Raw genomic sequence first — 19,728 nt, 5'->3', positions numbered from 1 at the left:
GGAAGTCTATTTCTGCTGATGGGCAGGCGAGACAATCATCAACTCCGTGAGTTTTATCCAGCAACAGTTGTGACTTGTCTATTATTTTAAAGGTAATTTAATGCACAAAAGCGTATTCAAGCTTTGACAAATATCTCTCTTAAAGGCTATGTACACCTTTAAAAGCAAATTATTATTTATTTATTAAACAAATGTATTGTGTTTTTAACCAACATTTTAATTCAATTTTAATTTTAAAAAAATTAAGCTTTTTGAGATACAGCATCTATATATTTTGTATACATAGAAGCTGTATCGTTCTGTCTCAGCCGATTCCATCAGTTTAGCTGAACTGACGGCTCGGCCGAGAGAGGGTCCTGCGTGTCTGCAAGACACAGGATCCAGCTAATATCGATCACATCTTAGTTATGACCTGAGATGTTGTTATGGCTGTGGCTGCGGATCGCTGCCGCTTACCTCTGTCGGAGGTCCGCGAACGCAGAAACCCTGGCTGCTTGCCAGCATCTCCCTCCTAGGAGACGCCAGCTCGTGTGGCCATACTGCCCTGGACTGTCTGTTAGGGTGCGCGCTCGTCCCTGGCCTTAAAGGGCCAGCGTGCGCACTCACTAAAGTTTCCCTAACCTCTCTCCTGATCACCCTGGACTATAAAAAGGGCTCCGACGTTCCATTCCTTGCCTGAGCGCTGTTGTGGTCTATCCATGTTCATGTTACAAATGGTCCCTTAGTTGTTATACTGCTCCCAGTGTTCGCGTATACTGTCTCCTGTATTGTCTCCTGTACCTAGCCTTTAGTTGGAGTCGTGCTGTCATCTGCCACGTCTGCTGTCATCGGTCATTCTGTATTGTAATGTCAGAGACACCCAGGACCCGCGGTCACTGAACCCATCAGTCCCATGGACCTGACATATACAGGTTTCAGTGCTAGATACAGCTGTTCTGTATACAGAAAATAAAGCAGCTGTATCTCAAAAAGTAAAAATTATTATTAATTAAGTGTTTAGAAAGTTGCACCATTCACACTGATAGATATTTTTATTAAAAAGAAAGGGGTACATAGCCTTTTACAGTTGCATCACGATACTATGTATAACATATGCATCATCGTATTCTATAGTTCTGAAGAACATTGCTCTTAGGCTCTGATAACAGAGTCAAGGGTTCTGTTTCTACAGGAATCATAATGGATATGTCGGATCCGTTTTGATTTGCAATGGATTTTAACGGATCCTGACAAATCCCATTGAGTGGGTCCATCAGGTTTCCTTCAAGTTTTATTTTTTGTACACTGGGCAGAATCTTGTAGCAGACGAGGCTAGATTATTCGGACCATCATGTGTAATAGAATCTGGACGTAGCAGAACCATGATGCCAGTGTGATCTGTTCCAATAATTGCTTTATATATATTCTTTAAACAAACGAAGCCTAAACTAGGGGTGCAATTGTGTCTACTAAAGCCCCCTGAATTACTTACATGAAGGTTGAAAAATAGATAATATGAGGCTCGTAGACCCCATGCACATGACTGTAGATTTTGTCCGTAATTATGGACCGCAATTACGGACCCATTCATTTCTATTGACCACGGACGCCTTCTCGTATATTTGCATGAAGGTGTCCGGGCCGTAGAAAGCCTCCACAAAAGATAGAACATGTCCTATTTTTTTGCTTTTTACGGACTGTGCTCCCATTCTATATATGGGAGCATGGTCCGAAAATGCGGTGGCTGTCCTCGGCCGCCAGAGGCCAGCCATGACCATAATCGCGGACCGTGATTATGGGCACAGCCATGTGCATGAGGCCTTACCTCTGATTTATTCAATTGAGGCAGGAGGCAAGTCATACACTGCTTGGCAGATATTTATTTGATAATTTTTTTTATTTTACGTTTTCCTGGCAACTGTAGCTGGCATAACATATAGGTAATCTATTAGGTTGTCTATGATCAGATGCAAAATTTGTAACAGCCCCCCGCCCCAAACCATTACACGTAATTTATAATAATGGACTCCTCATATGAGAGAGAACTTTGGGGCTCTCAGAATTCAATTACAACCTGAACACTCCAAACAATAACATGATACGTATGATTGACCTATGATCTCCCAAACCATAAAATATTATGGCATCATTAGGGTTAGAATATTTCTACCAGTATTGGTCTGTTTCATTGTTCTTTGACAAGATATATCTTATAGAGGATCTCCACTATGAACAATCACTACTTGTTGGAAGGGTCACTTGACAATAAGCTGCTCACAAAGTGTCCTTTTGCTGAGACCCCCAGTGATGAGCTTTTATCTGTGGAGTAATCTGGCAGTAACTATTCATTTCCCCTTCAGCACCGCCACAGGAGAAATTAAGTATTACACAGTGCCCATTTAAATCAATGTGTTGTCTGTGTAATGCAGTAAAGGACAGATCCTCCAGAGCAAGAGATTCATTTTATTATAACTCTCCAAACTGGTCAAGAGATGAGGATCCTGAACCAGGGACCCCCGTCTATTAACTCACAATTCCCTAGTAGGGTGCATAAAAGTAGGTATACTAAACTGGGCAATCCCTTTACGCTATTTTATTGAGTTACATAACTTTAGAAAAGTATCATTACACAAATGAAAAATTATAGAATGTAGAGTTGCATCTGTCTTAGGGTTTGTCCACGCGTTACGGAATTGCTGAAGAAAATTTCTGAAGCATTTCCGCTAAAACTAGCAGACAAAAACTAGCAGACATTGCACTACGGAAAAACCGCACCATTTCATGCGTTCCTTACTGCAGAAAATGGTGCGGATTTTGCTGCGTTTTTTTTTCAAGTCTGTGAGATGTCCTCTGAAAAACGCAGCAATTCTGGCCACTTTCCGCAGCAGGAATTGACATGTTGCAGAACGGAAAAAATGCACCACGGGTGAATTTTGGGACAGAAATTTTACGGAGCACGAGGATGGGATTTGTTAAATCTCACCCACTTTGCTGCTACCGTATTCCGCTGCATATTTTCCGACCAAAGTTCCGGATGGAAAATACGCAGCAATACCGTTATGTGTGGACAAGCCCTTACCATGATATCATAAAGGTAAATTATATTTTAAGATGTATTTTATATTCTATGTGCTCTCTAGAGTTCCTTTAACAGATTACTCATTTTATAAACCTACGCAAAATATACCACGGTTATTAAAATGATAAACACATTACTGAACGGTATAATGGCCTCTTCTAAAACAAATAACTTTGATGACGGCAGTGGAGATATCAAATAAACAAAATACAGAAATACTCACTTATTTTAGAATAAAGCTTCTACAACTAATACAACTACAGCTAAACATAAATATAACCTAAAAATATTTTGGGTAGAAGTTAATTATGATGGTTTTTTTTTGCATAAAAGCTTGCTTGAAATTACAATCTTCTTGCAAAGTGTCAAGTATTCTGACACGTCATTATTTCATGATCCTGCTACTTTCTCATGAAGCCGTGTTGTTACTAACATCACTTGATTGAACGGGTCACTGCCTACTCCAACATCAACACACTCTTCCACTGCAGCTGTTATCAATCCCATGATCTTATACAGAATGTTGTGTTCTGCACACTTTCCCCTGGTGCTGCAAGTCTTATTAAGATATTATTAGCCACTTTTTGTTCTATTTCCACAGTATTTGTGACAATGGTGTACTATAGGCAAGCCTGTCTTCACTGACAGGGTCACATAAGGGAACTGGCAATTGCCTTCCACAAAATCAGTACACAATCTGCTTAATCTTTAATCTAATACATAATAATAAAAAAAGGTGAAGACAATAAAATAGTGTGATGATCCCATAACAGCGTTTCCCAACCAGGCTTCTGTGGAACCATGGGGCTCTTTCAAACCTACGTAGATGTTCCCCAGAAGATAGAACTAGAGCTGTCATTAGAGAGTTGTAGGAGTTTCCCAGGAGGAGAAAAAAATAGCAAGGTTAAACATTTGGGAATTATTGCTCTACAACAGGGATGGGGAACCTTTTTTCGGCCAAGGGCCATTTGAATATTTATAAACATTATTCGCGGGCCATACAAAATTATCAACCTAAAAATTAGCCTGCTATATATGGTCAAATATTTAATTAACTCACCTCTAATGTGATGGCTGGAACTGCTTCTCTTTGCGGCTTCCGCAACTACTATTCAGTTCTATTTGACTTATGGAAACAGCGTAGCTCATGAAACTACGCTGTTTTCTTCTTCATGGTCAGAAATCACAAGCTTCAGCCACAACACAAAGAGGTAGAATGATGTTTAGGGGCCCTGTTCTTGAGATAGAGGTGGGACAGACATTTATGACATATCCTGTGGATATATCATAAATGTCCTTGATGATAAAAGCCCCTTTAAGTCACCTGACCTCACTTTTAGTAAGTAGGGCGCACGGACAGGGCCAAGTAGGGAATGACAGGGCGGCAGTGGCGGTCAGAGTGTTGTCGGGGGGTGCTGTGACTGGAGTGGACCAGTCCAGTCACCTGACCTCACGTCAGCGACGTGAGGTCAGGTGACTGGACTGTGCCGACCCGCAGGGGCGTAGCTAAAGGCTCATGGGCCCTGGTGCAAGAATTCAGCTTTGGCCCCCCTACCCCCCCCAACTTTATGCCCCCATACAGTATAATGCCCCCCCATAGCTGCCCCATACAGTATAATTCCCCCATAGCTGACCCATACAGTATAATGCCCCCCATAGCTGCCCCATACAGTATAATGCCCTCATACAGTATAATAGCCCCATTAGCTGCCCCATGCAGTATAATGCCCCCATACAGTATAATGTCCTCCATAGCTGCGGACGCAGATTCAGTTGGAAGCGGGACCAGCACGGCCAGCGCTGTGTGGCAATGGGGGGTCGCAGTTGCGACCCCCTATAGCTACACCACTGATGGCTCGGGAGTGGACCTGTCCGGTCACCTGATCTCACGTCACTGACTCAGTAGGGCAGACTCACGGCGGTAGTGGCAGTCAGATTGAGGTGGGGCCAGACCGAATGATCCCATGGGCCTTATACGGCCCGCAGGCCGGACGTTCCTCCACCCCTGCTCTACAACCTGAGAGGGAAACAGGAATAACTGGACTAGATTTGGAACTGGCTCATTCTAACAACAATTCTTTCTTTTTTTTTAACTATGCATAGGTTACATGAAAAGGAACATCCTTTAACAGAGTGATCTCCAACTTGTGGTCTTCCAGCTGTTGGCTGTCAGAATCTGCTGGGAGTTGTAATTTCACAATAGCTCGCAAGCCACAGGTTGGAGACCACTGCTTTAACTTGTACTTGGTCCCCTGCATTTATGGCCATGTATGAAACCTTGTTATAGTATTGTCCCTCTACCTCAGGATCAACAAAACTTAATATGAAGTAGCCATGTTGACTTCAATATAATAAACAATTGAAAGGAAATTAACAAAAACAGTATGATCTACCTCTGGCCCTACTCACCTGCCGGCATAACCAAGCATGAAGTCTTTTACAATCCTATCACTACCCTGGGATCACCAAAGTCTCATACATAGTAGCAGCAGTTGACTTCAACATCAAAGACATCAAAAGGGCAAAAACAAATAACACTACTATCATTACCTCTGTGATTTGGCTCTGTTAGCAGACACTACAAAGTTGTACTTCAGTTACTAAATCTGAATCCTTGTGTCAACTACAATAGTCTTCAAATAAGGGCCTGTTGTTGTGTTGAGAAGTCTACAGCCTAAGAACCTTCTCAGATCAGACTCCAAATCCAGAATGCAAACTACAAAATAAAAGAAGACATAAAGGCATAATCACATCGGGGTATTAGCAAATCAAACTCTTTTCTAGGCTTAGGGATGTCATAATCATTGTTCTCTACAGAGGGCTGGTAACAGGAAAAGATCAGGGCAATGGGGATTAAGCAGCTATATAAAGGGCAGTCAGATAGTAACGCAGAATATAATATCAGCTTTAATAATACCAGACATCAAAAACAGCTAATCAGACACCAAGCAGATGGATCTGACAAAGGGAGGAACATCAGAGGACTAAGTCAGTAGGTGGACTGCCAAGAAATAAGGGATAAATCAAAGGGCTGGAAAAGATTTGAGATAAGTATTAGTAGGGAACCACTTCAAAACACTGAATTATACATCTGAGAATTAGGTTTCTGATCGCGGGCAGGTGTCAGAAGAGAGCGTACACTGATGCCATATTTCAGACCCAAGTCAACAATACCTCTACGGAGACGCTCAAATGCCTTCATCAAAAGAAACAGTAGATGGTGATATAGGAGATTGTGACATCTGCCAGGAGCCTGCCAAGGAACCTGTCAAGTATTTCACAAATCTCAAGACAAACACATCTGGAAATTATAGGACACTTCCTAAAGCACTATCTTACGGGAACTCAAGTTACAATATTTTTGTTTACATTTTATGCCCAATTTCTTATAAATTCTCTTAGAAATATTGACAGACTCAGGTGGCGTCAGACAAGGATACCTTTTGGGCCTCCAGAGGAAATTCTCCTGAGGGCCCACTCTCCATTTATACAGAAAATTAACATGTCCACTTTTAACTGTATCATAATCTTTATCATGATTGCACATACAGGAATAGAAATAGACCCTAGTTGGCAAGTGATTATCTCTAAAGTCATCTCCAATTGGGGTTGTCTACTGCTAGAGCTTCAGGGCCCATTATTGAGTCAAAGTCTAGGCCCACCAGAGGATCCTCTGGTTCTCTGGTTGGCCAGTCCGACCATGGACTCAGGCTGAAGGAAAGCTGCATGACCCACGATTCTTAGCTTTAATGTATAAAGTTTTTGAATTGCATTCTAAAATATTCAAGACAATCCCTTTATATAATGAAGCCAGCCCTGCGATCAGTTGATCACTGCAGGTTCACCTTCCAAAGCCCTCATCAATCAACTTATTATTGGGGAAAGTTGTGGCTGGCTATGCTTGTCAAATGAGTTGGTGACCATATTAGTGGTCAGGCTGAGTCCACCAGAGCTGTGCTCTACCTTGGCTATTACCTCTATTACGTCCATATACCTTGAAAGGGTATATGGAAAGGGGTTTTTCTCTGGAGACAAACCCTTTAAAAAGCACATTTCAGGCTGGGGAGAGGCTGACTGTCATGGTCTTCAATGCAATTACTGAAAGTTACTTACTCTTTGAACATTACATTGGGAATCGGAAGCTTGCAGACCTATTAAGATGACATTTTTTCAAGGGAGGGGACAATTTATAAAGCCAGGATATAGAGAGACTGCTAAAACCATACTAGTTTTAGAGCATGGTATATATTATAACCCCATATTAGGGACTTCATGTAAGAAATAATAAAGGGAGTGTCCTGATGATAGTCCCTACTATCATGTGAACGATAGTTCACATTCCGATGCTAGGGACTGGTGACCATCTTCTTCTTTTGACTGATTTGGTCTGGTAGAGCTCAGTGTGAATAGCAACTTGTTCCACGAGCCCTTACCCCAGGAAATAAAGTGATACAGGATCATGGAGATTTGGAGTTGTCATCTGTTGGCAGCAGAATCCGTTGCTAAATGACAACTCCAACAAACATCAACCAAAACTTTTACATCTGTGTTTTCCTCAAATATTTTCAGTGTTAGCTTTCGGAAGAAAACTTCTTCCCCAAGTACAATTCTGCTTCAAATACCTAAAATTGCATTATAGAAAAGCAACATCTATATAATGGTTACAAAACATTCCTTTCTATACTAATAGATTGTACTTCGTCTAATTTTCTATTACGGTGTATTGAAGACTTGGAGTGCATTCCCTATGGTTATTGCGTCAGAAGAATTTACTGCTTCTTGGCTGTAAGTATATTAAAAGCTGAATAATAATTACTGTCATTACTAGTAAATATCCACAAAACACTAACAAAACCATAAAGGTAATTTTATAAATGATGTTGAAAACTGCTGTAAAATGGCTTTTATATATAAAACATAATACAATAGCTGCACTCAGCACCTCTATTACAGGGGTTTGAAAGTGCATTTCAACTTGAAGGGAGACTGGGAAATGTTTACAGATTTCAACTAAATCAAAGTTGAACTTCGGCAAAAACCAAAGGACTTTGTCTCTACTGTAGATTCTTGCCTAGGCAATTGAAAAAAGTTGTAGTCATTCGGTATGGCGCTCGCGGCTACCTGGAGGACTCTGCTGCCTCACTGCCGATCCTGTTGTCCGCTGCTATTTCACATTTTGCACATTATGTTCTATGCTAAATTGCTGACCACGACAGGATTTACATCTCACGGCGTAACTATAGTCGTCAGTGCCGAATGAAGTGTGGTGGAAGCCCAATGGCAAGAAAATCTGGTAGCTAAGTTGAAGCTTCTGGGCCCCATTGCAAAATATGTTCCAGGGCCCCTACCTACAGATGTAACGCCAGGGGATTACCCTAGATTCCTCCCTGTTTTTTAGTGGATCCGTGAATACGGATGCATTACGGATGCAATACGGACTGTATTTACAGACACCCTTTCGTATATATGCAGATGATTTACGGATGACTATAAATGACTACGGATCCGTATTTATGGATGGAGCAAAAATACGGTGGTGGGCATAGGGCCTTATAGTGAGTTTTTTATGTGTTTTTAGGTGCGGTTTTTACATTTTGATGCAGAAATATGTGTGTTTTTATGCTGCGGATTTTGGTGCGTTTTCTTTTAAAACTAGTCAGATACAATTCGCAAGCAGGGACGCAAGAAAAATTAACATTCTGTGGATTGTGAAATATGCAATTTAGGTGCAGAAAAAAACCCGCCACGTGTAGATGAGATTTATTGGAGTCTCATTTACTTTGCTGGTAATGCAATTACGCTGCGGAGTTACTGCACGAAAATACGTGTGGCAAATACACATCGTGTGCATTTTGGCCTAATTGTCCCAACGTTTGCTGCTGGATAAAACAAGGATTAGATGCAATGTCTCTTAATATGCCGGATTATTTATTTCCCTGAAGGTAAGTACAAGCGGAGGTGCCTTGCAACCAATTCCCCCCCCCCCCCCCATTTCCCTATGACAATAAACATGAACAAGTCGATCACTGGATTTTTTCTGGTTAGCAGTGCAGGCAAATGGGACATTGGAACTGCAAACTAGGAGAAAGGGGTTCCAACTACTATATCTTACTGCTGGAAAACACTTGAGGGAACTGGAAGGTGGAGGCCCCTAGGTGGTGGAGGCCCTTTTACCATCCATATAATCTGGCCCTACTATAAAGCCCAGAGGCTGAGGGGTCCACTGAGGGGCCCACTAAAATGTAGAAGAGAAGACACAAAACTATCATCTCCTTTTAATAAATGCTTTCAAGATTCACATATGGCTCCCACTATCCTACAGAAAGCTCCAGTAGGCATCTACTACATTCAGGCTTGGGAAGTGAAGCCATGGGTACTGCATGTCATCAATCCACCGGAGACAGATAATCTCTATCAATCGCAATGCATCTGTGCTTTCCTGATGTCATGTTGTCACTGACTGGTGTCATTTGATGTAAGAAGCTAACTAGATTAGAAACCAGGATTTAGGAGAGAAGACAATATCGTCAGAACTACAGTCCCATATACTGTAACATGTCTGATGCCGTCTATTCACTAGATGGAATAGTCTACATTTATTTTCTTCGGAAGTGTGATTTCTCATTACACTTCTTAATTTTGGCCTGCATTATTAGAGGATGAACATCTATGAATGTGTCCCTATAGCAACACTTCCTGCCCCAGTCCTCTGGCATGCCCACAGGTTGCACCATTAGTATGTCTGCCCCCGTATTTAATGTTTAGACATGTGTGACAAGCTCCTGAAACTAAAATGTGGCAGAGTTATGGGGGTCCTTCTCCTCATCCTCAAATAGAGCAATGGGCAAATTGTGCTTCAGCAAGCTGCCTCCCAGCAAGCGACACAACAGGGTCAGTGCCACCCCTTTTCTCAAACCTATTTTTCTAGGCGAGTGTAACAGTAGAAGAAGGAGCTTTTTTTTATAGGAAACAGACTGACCTTGCTGGGGTGTAGCTAGGGTGAGGGGGCAGATATTTTTACCTGGGCCTGTTCCTAGTTGCTGGGGGGGGGGGGGTCTGTCAAGGCACCAAGAAGCCCATCTACCACTCCAGACCACCCACAGCCATTTCTATGTAAAGAATGAAGACATGGGCAAACTGGTTTTCCAATTGAAAACCCACCAACCACATTTTTATAGCACATCTACGTAGCTGGCATGACATAAAATTAAAAAATTACATAACACTTATTATTTTTTATTTTTTTTTACCTTAGTGTCTCTTTTAAAAGAATTTTCACCTAAAACCCAAATTTTCCATATATTAGTAAATCCGACGTTAGGGCAGCGGCCAAAGTTTGGTTCTTAAATTATTTTACTTACCGAGATATTGTCATTTTTATGTTCTGTTGCGGCAGTCGTTTTTGTAAAAGTGACAACAGGAAGTGCAGCCATATTGGTTATCAACTTTGGATTAGCTTCCCCGAAACTGATGGTAGAAATGTAATTCAATACGGCTTCACTTTCTGTTGTCACCTTTGCAAAAGTGTCCACCACAACAAAAACGGGAAAATGACCATATCTTTGTAAATATAACAAATATAATTACAAAACTTTGATTACCACTCTGATTCATATTTGCCCAATTAAAATTGTTGGTAGAAATCTCACTAGAGCCTGAAATGTTGCAAAAATTGCTGTGTAATAAATATTAGATATAGTCCCAAAAACTTTCTGTGACATGTGCTGGTGTGTGATATAGTGATTGCCGTGATCAAACATTGTAATGTCAACTTCTTATGCATTTTCCAGACTTCACCAATATTCCACCTTAAACAGAACTGCATTCTACAGCTAAAAGTAAATGTATGTCTACGAGGATATACAGTGGTAGAAGAACGAACAGCAAAAATATTTTAATCTGTAAAAAAAAAAAAGACAAAAAATAACTTTTCGCTACAAAGACTTTTAATGGAATCTGGTGGCGAATTGTTCGGTTTTTCCCGCTCTGACATTTTATGAATATTTTAGAATTCTCCGCTCCTATGCATGTGCTTATAAAAGATCTATTCTCTATATAGTTTACATTTGGTTACCAGCTATAAGCTTCAAAGAATAAAAACATTATTTCTCCATGAGAACAAAAATAAATCTACTTTATGTTTTGTCAATTAAAGTGCGTTTCGAGAGCCACTCTAAGCCCCTAATGTGTCCTTGTGTCAGGTAATAAAAATGAGATTAAGGCTTTATTCAGATGAACGAGTGTAAACTTCAGTCGCACCCATGCGGGACACGTTTTCACGGATCCCTCATAGACTTGTGTCTATTGTGTCATCTGTTATAACGGACAAAAATATGACATGTTCTATTTTTTCACGGGCCCTTCACACGGTCCATTAAAACAATGGCCGTGTGAACAGCCCGATTTAAATACATGCGTCCGTGATACGGCTGGTAAAAAAAACGTCAGTCACATGGACGATATTTACATTAGTCTGAATAAGCCCTAAGTGGTTTCCGAGACAATTTTTTGTTTTTCCCTTTTTCAAAAGTGGAACTAGGTAATATGGACTACTACAGCACAACAGGAGCTGTCACTCAGCTTTCCATAAGGTCCTAAAAGGTGAATCTCCGTAAGACCAGCATACAGTACCTCCCTGTGCCTCCAATTCTATGCAAAGCCATGTATTGTGTAGGTATGTTTCATCAAATGCCATATTATTGAACAATTCTTCTAGGAGAATATCATGGAGACATCATGCAGCGGCACACAGAGTGCCAACTGTTTCACGTGCGGCGGTCCAGACTCTGTGCACACAGCCTGCCATTTATACGACCCCTCACCGGGCACCAATACTAAGATCTAGTGTATCATTGCAGAACTATCCAAGAAGCTATAAAACTTGGAAAAACTGAAATATAGGTGAATTATGTAAGAACAATCAAGGTCTGAATACTTGGGCCCCAACCCTGATGAGGAGGCGTTTGTAGGCAACGGTGCCACTCTATACAAACTCTTTACACCCGACTGCTTCTGTCAGTAACTTGTTGCTCCATTCAAGCTCCTCTTCTCTGCTGTTTTGCTGCTGGGGACACAGGGGATCGGGGTACCCCTTTTTGGCAACCGGTGGGTCCAGCGGTTGGACACCCACAGATCCAGTATTTATCACCAATTCACGGAATAGGTGAAAATGCTTTCGGATGGGATACCCTTTTAAAGAACCAGCCGAAGGCTCTCAGAGTTCAGGATGAGGGACTGGGATCCCTTGTTCTAGTGATCAGTGGCTGTACCAGCAATCAGATTCCCACATCGGATCAAGCGTTTATCCACCACTAGAGAGGTGGAATACCCCTTTAAAGATTAGAGAACACTCACTTAATGAAAAGCTCACGGCAAGGAAGCTCGAAAGAAAATCGCTACAACATTTCGCAGCTAATTTACTCCGTATTGGGGGCTGACCTGCAATACCAAACACAGCCTATGCACAAAAGTGGCACTGTTTCCGTAACAAAAAAAAAGATATTTTTTTGTAATCACGTACAACCGCTTTAGGTATTTATGTTTGCTACATAATATAATATTCACATTCCACTACAAATCACTGTATTTAATATTGCTCATTTCATTGGGTAACCTTCGGTTCCAGTAAAGGACATTAACATAATACTTTATGCAAATCCAATTCATGCACCAGCCGCTTTGCTACGGCTCTGATTCAGCATCCAAGCCTATTGAATTACTACTTCAACACATTCAATGATGCAAATATTTTCATAGGCGACACAATCATATATTTTTATGTGCATTTAGATGTCTTACGCATTTTGGTCTTTCCCCTGTATTTTATCTCTCAGGGGCATTAGTATTAGAAGACATTATAAACGTTGATGCATCTTTTTTCATCAGCAGGTTTCTGTGTCGATTTCTTGTTGAGTTTCACATAGAAAGTGAATTTTCCAGCAACTTACTCTGGACACAAATTTATCTGGTGTGTCAGATTGTAATTCTACGGCAAACTGAGTCTGTTTACTAATGTGGTTTTGGGAACGCACTTGACTGAATATTTCTACTTCGTGCTACTGCTCCAAGTGCCCAGCGATCCTAATGTAATCTTAGTCCAGATTCACATGATTCTAATGTGACTGAATTTTAGCACCTGTATTAAGACCCCAAAATCCTGACCCTGCTGTTTCTACTGAACCAAACTCGAATCACGATAGGGTTGTATGGTGATCTAATTCCGTTTCAATAGAACCCTGGGGACGATGACAGGTGTTCTAGTCGACATATGGACTCTAAAATTCAGCCGTGAATATGTGTCATTTGACACCATATAAATTTAACATCCAACATTAAGGGTTGATTTATTTCATACTATATCATTATAGCAGCATTGGAGCTAAAATTTTGGCTGCCTGCAGGCACCACTAGAGGGAGCTTAACATCTTACTGCATACTGTTTATACATTGAACTCTATAATAACACAGTATGAAGTAAGCTCCTCAGCTCCCTCTAGTGGCGGATGCAGACACAATTTAACTTCATGTTACGATTTGGAGCTCTGTATAACCACCATACACCAGCAGACCACCATAAAGGAATACCTTGATATGAATCAGCACAGAATTTTGGATCAAAAACTGACATAATGATAAAATGGGAACATTCACTTTAAAGGGGTTATGCGGGGACCAAAAATTATTAGCAGTGTACTCACTGCAGTATGTAAGTACACTCGCTAATATACATTCCGGTCCCCCGTCGTGCTGATACTGAGATTTTCATAGATTGTAATAGCGCCGCCGGAGGACCGGATGTTTAGTTGCACAGCCTTCTTTGATGATGATACGACTCTTTGTCATGTGATCGAACCCGCTGTACTCCATGTACTCATTGTACGGTGTCGATCTCATGACGAAGAGTCGTATCATCATCAAAGAAGACTGTGCAACTAGACGTCCTGTCCCCCGGCAGCGCTATAAAAATCTATGAAAATCTCAAAATAAGCGCGACGGGGGACCGGAATGTATATTAGCGAGTGAACTCACATACTGCAGCGAATACACTGCTAATAATTTTTGGTACCAGCATAACCCCTTTCAGCAAGGACTATTTGAAAAATGTGGATTTAAATAACTTAGCAGTCAATAGTAATTGGGCCAAACGGGTTTGCCATCACTGGAGCAGGGTAAGGTGAGTATTGTGCCCTCTGGTGCCAAGTAAAGGACAGCAGGAGCCAATGGGCAGTCATGTACGGAAGTTTCAATGCCGACTCCAACGAACAGACAACACAGATGTACAGAGGCTTTAAGAACTGTCACTGGACTGTAGGGTTAATCCTTAAGGAATCCTCAAGATCTCATTCTATGACAGTTCTGTATTTTTAGTCTTTTTGCCCTGTGCTTCACACTTGTCCCACTACATGAATAACTTGGACAGCGTTGAGTTAATGTATTACGTGTGCGCACAGCTCCAGTCTCATGAATACAGATCATTTATAAGGGTAGGTAGAATGACAGGAAAAGTACTTACAATGTAATGCATGGCAAGAGAAATCATGGTCTTAAAGAGATGGGGTGAAGGCTGATGACAGACAGAAATGAAAATTTTTCTGCACCGCTTCCTCAACGCACATATGTCAATTAAAAAAAAAACAAACATAACCTTTAAGAAAGAATCAAGCGATGTCTTCCTCTAGGAAATAAGGTGGAAAAATAGTGGTGGTGAACTCCAAAACTTATAAGAACCATAATTCACTATTCAGCCGCAGTAAAATTGTGTCATCAGTAATTGTCGCACAATAATATTTGTATAAACATCGCAATCTGATGTCAGAATCAGATAATTATATAAAGATGAGTGGCACGACACAGGCGCCGCTTATCTCTTCCTGCACAAGCAGTCCGTTATAGATCACTTTTACGGGAAGTTGATTATCCTGTGCCAAATAATAATTGACTGACATGTAGTGCTCCCTCTTTCTTTATAAAGAGGTTCTTCAGCAGCTGCAGTGTGTATTTTTACAGTACATTGCCCTATCTGATTAAAAATATCATTATAAACACCGCAGATGCTGCAGACCCTCCTGTTTAAAAGGATGAGGGTGTTTTATATCAATCAATGGTGGACAGGAAAGTCCTCCTTAGGCTGTGTTCACACGGGGCAGATATGCTGTGTATTAGGACGCAGCATATCCACCCTGTGCGCCGCATGGAATTCCGGATGAAAAAGTGCATCAAACTGTGGTGCAGTTTTTTTGCCCCGAATGTCCACTGCGAAAAACTGCAGCATTTAGCCATTTCATCTCAGGAGACCGCTGCAGCCTGTGATTGGCTGCAGCGGCAGTCACATGGGATGAAGAGTCACCCCAGGAGGATGAAACACAGACTCCTAGGTAAGTATAATATATTTTTTGTTTTCTGAGTTGCGTTTTTTGCGGCAGGATCGCTGCGAACCCGTTGCGAAAAATGCAACCACTGCTATTTGTTGTAGGATTTAGCTCCCCATTGAATTCAACGGGGAAATCCCGCAACAAATAAGCAGCGTTTACGCAAATACAAGTGACATGCTGCGGAAAAACACTCCGCACCACAGGTTAATTTCTGAGCGTTTTTTCCACACAGTATTTACGCAGCTTTGTTTTATCTCACCCACTCTGCTGCTACTGTATTTGCTATGGATTTTCCGCAACTAATTCCGTTGCGGTAAATCTGCAGTGTTTACGCAACGTGTGAACTGGCCCTTACTCTTCAAAAAGCAGTTGTGCAGCAGCTGAGGTGTGTATTATAGTGAATAAGGTAATCAATACTATTAATGATAAAGGATATTGAGAGTGATGTCAGAGAGCCATGACCTGTATGAATGCATTCGACTTACGGCCTCGTATTGGTGACTTCTAATATTCATAGAAATTACAGTAGGGGGCACTATCCCATATATAGGCAACTTTATAGAAGCATTGAGTCCTACTTTCTGTTAATTCTCTTATGAACACGTAAGAAAGAATCAATATATTTTTCTAAAGCTGGCTCAATTCTAGACGGACACAATAAATAATCCTCCACTTCTGAAGCATACGTGCTGCGCACCGCAAAACATGAGGCTTCTGCATCAGTGCCCCCTTGATAGGCTGCGTAGCCCAGGAACCAAGAAGTATACCAACAATCCTCCCAAGAGCCTTTTCTGGAAGGTAGAAGGTTGTCTAGAAATATTGGAAGAAGGTAACGGATCAGTATCGTAGTCACATTGTGCCATAAGTAAAAGAGCGAATTTCAATCATTTTAAAACACTCATCATCATTATTTAGTGTTTAAAGGGGTTGTCTTTTCCTTCTTATAAAAAAATTTCTTATAAAATAGACCCCCTTTGTATAATAATTCCATAAGCTTCTTCATATTAGAGATCAACACAATCCAGCCCCTTGCCATGCAGTCTCCCTTATAGACATTATGATAGAATGGGTCGTTGTAAAGAGATCACTGAATTCCAGCGCGGTCCTGTAATAGGACACCACCGGTGTAAAAATTCCGTTCCTGAAATTTCTTCCCTCCTAGATATTCCACCATCACCTGTGAGCGATATTATTATAAAGTGGAAGCGATTAGGAACCGCAGCAACTCAGCCACGAAGTGCAGACCACGTAAAGTTACAGAGCAGGGTCACCGAGTGCTCAGAAGCAAAGTCGCCAACGCTCTGCTGACTCAATAACTGCAGAGCATAAACCTCCTCTGGTATTAACATCAGCACAAAAACTGCGCCGGGATTTTCATGGCATGGGGGCCGAGCAGCTGCATGCCAGCATTACATCACCAAGCACAATGCCAGTCGTTGGATGGAGTGTTGTAAAGCTGCCGCCGCTGGACTATGGGGCGGTGGAAACTTGTTCTGTGGAGTGATGAATCACGCTTCTCTATCTGGCGGTCTGATGGAGGAGTCTGGGTTTGGTGAATGCCAGGAGAACGTTACCTGCCTGACTGCAATGTGCCAGCTGTAATGTTTCGTGGAGGAGGGATAATGCTATGGGGTTGTTATTCAGGGGTTGGTCTCAGCCCCTTAGTTCCAGTGAAGGGAAATCTTAATGCTTCATCACACCAAGACATTTAGGACAATTGTGGCTCACAACTTTGTGGGAATAGTTTGGGGTTCGGCCGTTTTCTGTTCCAGCATGACTTCGTCCCAGTACACAAGGTCCATAAAGACATGGTTGGTTGGTTGGTTGGTTGGCTGGCTGGCTGGGGGAGTTCAGTATGGAAGATCTTGACTGGCCGCACAGAGTCTGACCTCAACCCCATCCATCACCTTTAGCATGAATCAGAATGGAGATTACGAGCCAGGCCCCCTCCTACAACATCAGTTTCCAACCTCACAAATCCTCTTCTGGATGAATGGGCAAATATTCCCACTGACACTCCAAAATCTTGTAAAAAGTCTTCCTAGAAGAGTGGAAGTTTAATCTGCAATGGGGAGACTAACTCTATATCAATGTCTATGGATTTACAATGGGATGTCACAAAAGTTCCTGTAGGTTTCTCAATACTTTTGCCCATATAGTTTACATACGGTTTATAAAACGTCCCTGACTGCTGTAAACAATGGCATCACAGTGCGGCTGCAGAATGTGAGAGCGAGTACTTTAGTTGAACATTTATTGCTATTGCCATATATAATTTTGAAATTGCCAGTTGTCTACAGTCTGTGAACAATTGACTTCACAAATAAATACACAGTTTTCGGCGCGATTCCGTGGGTTGGAGTGTGAAGAACACATGATTAAAACTCACTTTCTTTAATGCCGAATGTGTCTGCCCTCCTATTATCACCAAATGTCCTTACTCAAATTCTTACTTTTCTTCCTAACAAATGTGCATTGACCTATTGGGGCAAAAATTTATTTCCATTGTCTATTGTGCACTAGATTGACGGCTGCAGGTAGCCAGTGTCACAATGTCAAAGCAAGTGGCGAATACAGGTCAGAACTATCTGACATTACAAAAAGGGTTTGTTTTTTTCAGAACCAGCGCCACTCTTGTCCATGGGTTGTATCTGGTATTGCAGATCTGCTCCATGTGCTTGAATGCTGCAATACCAGACACAGTCTCAAGACAAGAGTGGCGCTGTTTTGAGAAAATAAATTGCCGACCCTTTGAATAATCTTGGGAAATACCTTTGAAGCTTTCTCATAGTGTAAACCAGTTAAATTATTTCCTGCATAAGCCTTTTATTGGGAGTGGGAATTTGACCTTGTGGATCAGTCTGTGGGGCTTTTGGTCCACATCTCTGACGGTAATCCAAAACTATGACTTATCTGGCATCCTGGGGGCCGGATGCAAGCCCCTCTGTGCCCTTGAAGAAGGCAAATTCACGTAGCGTAGCGCCTTCCCCAGAATAATGACCGGGTATCAGAGCTCCTGAACACTGAGCGCTCTGTCCAACCATAAAGAACAGAAGAGCTACTCTTTTTTTTTACTGTTAAGGGGGCACTGTTGTCCCTTTACTTTTATCTCAAAAACTTCTATTGTGTGTACTGTATTTATATGTTATTTATGGAATTTTTGTATGCCTGTAGTCTGTGTTGTCTCCATATATAATTTGGCAAAAACATGAAAATATCTCAGAAGACCTGTTGTGAGCTGTTTTTGTTTTTGCTTTGCCGAGTTCAAACCTTTTTATAGTTAAATAAAATATATGGAGAAAACGGTGGCCACAAATACAACGATGTAAAATTTGTATACGTGTTTGTGCCTACCCCTTGATAGTGCTTAACCTAAATATGATGAAGTCAAGGAGGCCCCTCAATATGTCAGGTTGACCATCAATGGTCCAAAATGTTCATCGACAACCTAATTCATATTGGCTGTATTGATATTAATTGTGATATTGTCCTACATGGTGACTCACATTTTCTAATGGAATTGCAAAGTCATTACCCTAAATAGATCCCATATGGAAAAGAAGTTAAGTGTGTACGTACAATAGAGGCAGCCCACGTGGCTGCTATGAGACTCTTGGAGTGAATGGCCCATTCCAAATTGGTCTTGTCCCCATTTTAATGGATGGAGAGAACCTGCACTTGGACGTGATCTTTACATGTGCTGCAATGCTAGACTATAGTCATAGGGTCAAGATTCGCTCTAGGCAAATCCACAGTGAATTTTCAGGATAATCGGCGGCAGAAAATAAGCAGCAGAAACTCAGATTTCCACTGTGGATTTTGTATATATTGAAGTTCAATGGATTTAATCCACAGCTTTTCGGAACGGAATCCACGTGAATCGTGAACATGCTGCGGACAATAAAACATGTGGCGTTGTCATTATTCTGTGTGGATATAAATACCCCAAAATACCCCATTCACATGCATTGCCCGCGTAATTGCTGCAGACTTTGTCTGGATTTGGGTATGGAATCCGTGCCTAAATCAGGATAGACTCCACATTGTGTGAACAGGGGCTTTGAAAATATATTTGAGTCATGAAAATAGGACCGGGGCACCAGGATCCCTAATCGCCAGTGGTTGTTAGTGTGGTGGTGTCAAGCAGCAGCTGAAAGGGACCTCTTTTTTATTCTTGCTTTGAAATCCTATGTCTTTTATTAGCAAATTTAATGAATTAGTAGTTAAAATCCTGATTTGGTATATAAAGACAAAATTCCATCTGCTTTATTGGAGATGTAAGGATTTGCGTGTACGTTT

The 19,728-nt window shown here is 41.4% G+C and overlaps 1 protein-coding gene across 5 annotated transcripts in view; it reads right to left on the bottom strand.

Moving 5' to 3' along the window:
• Positions 1–19,728, bottom strand: part of ELFN1 (extracellular leucine rich repeat and fibronectin type III domain containing 1) — a 423,992-nt gene that overhangs the window by 188,331 nt on the left and 215,933 nt on the right. Inside the window, exon 4 of one of the 5 annotated variants that reach the window (XM_075830339.1) lies at positions 5,609–5,774. The exons of the other annotated variants lie outside the window; for them this stretch is intronic. The gene's annotated coding sequence lies outside the window, so the exon portion shown is untranslated. The remainder of the gene's footprint in view (positions 1–5,608; positions 5,775–19,728) is intronic. 5 annotated transcript variants of the gene reach the window in all.

This window comes from Rhinoderma darwinii, chromosome 6, assembly GCF_050947455.1.
Source record: "Rhinoderma darwinii isolate aRhiDar2 chromosome 6, aRhiDar2.hap1, whole genome shotgun sequence".
Lineage (NCBI taxonomy): Eukaryota > Metazoa > Chordata > Amphibia > Anura > Rhinodermatidae > Rhinoderma > Rhinoderma darwinii.
This window is presented reverse-complemented; position numbering and strand designations above follow the sequence as displayed.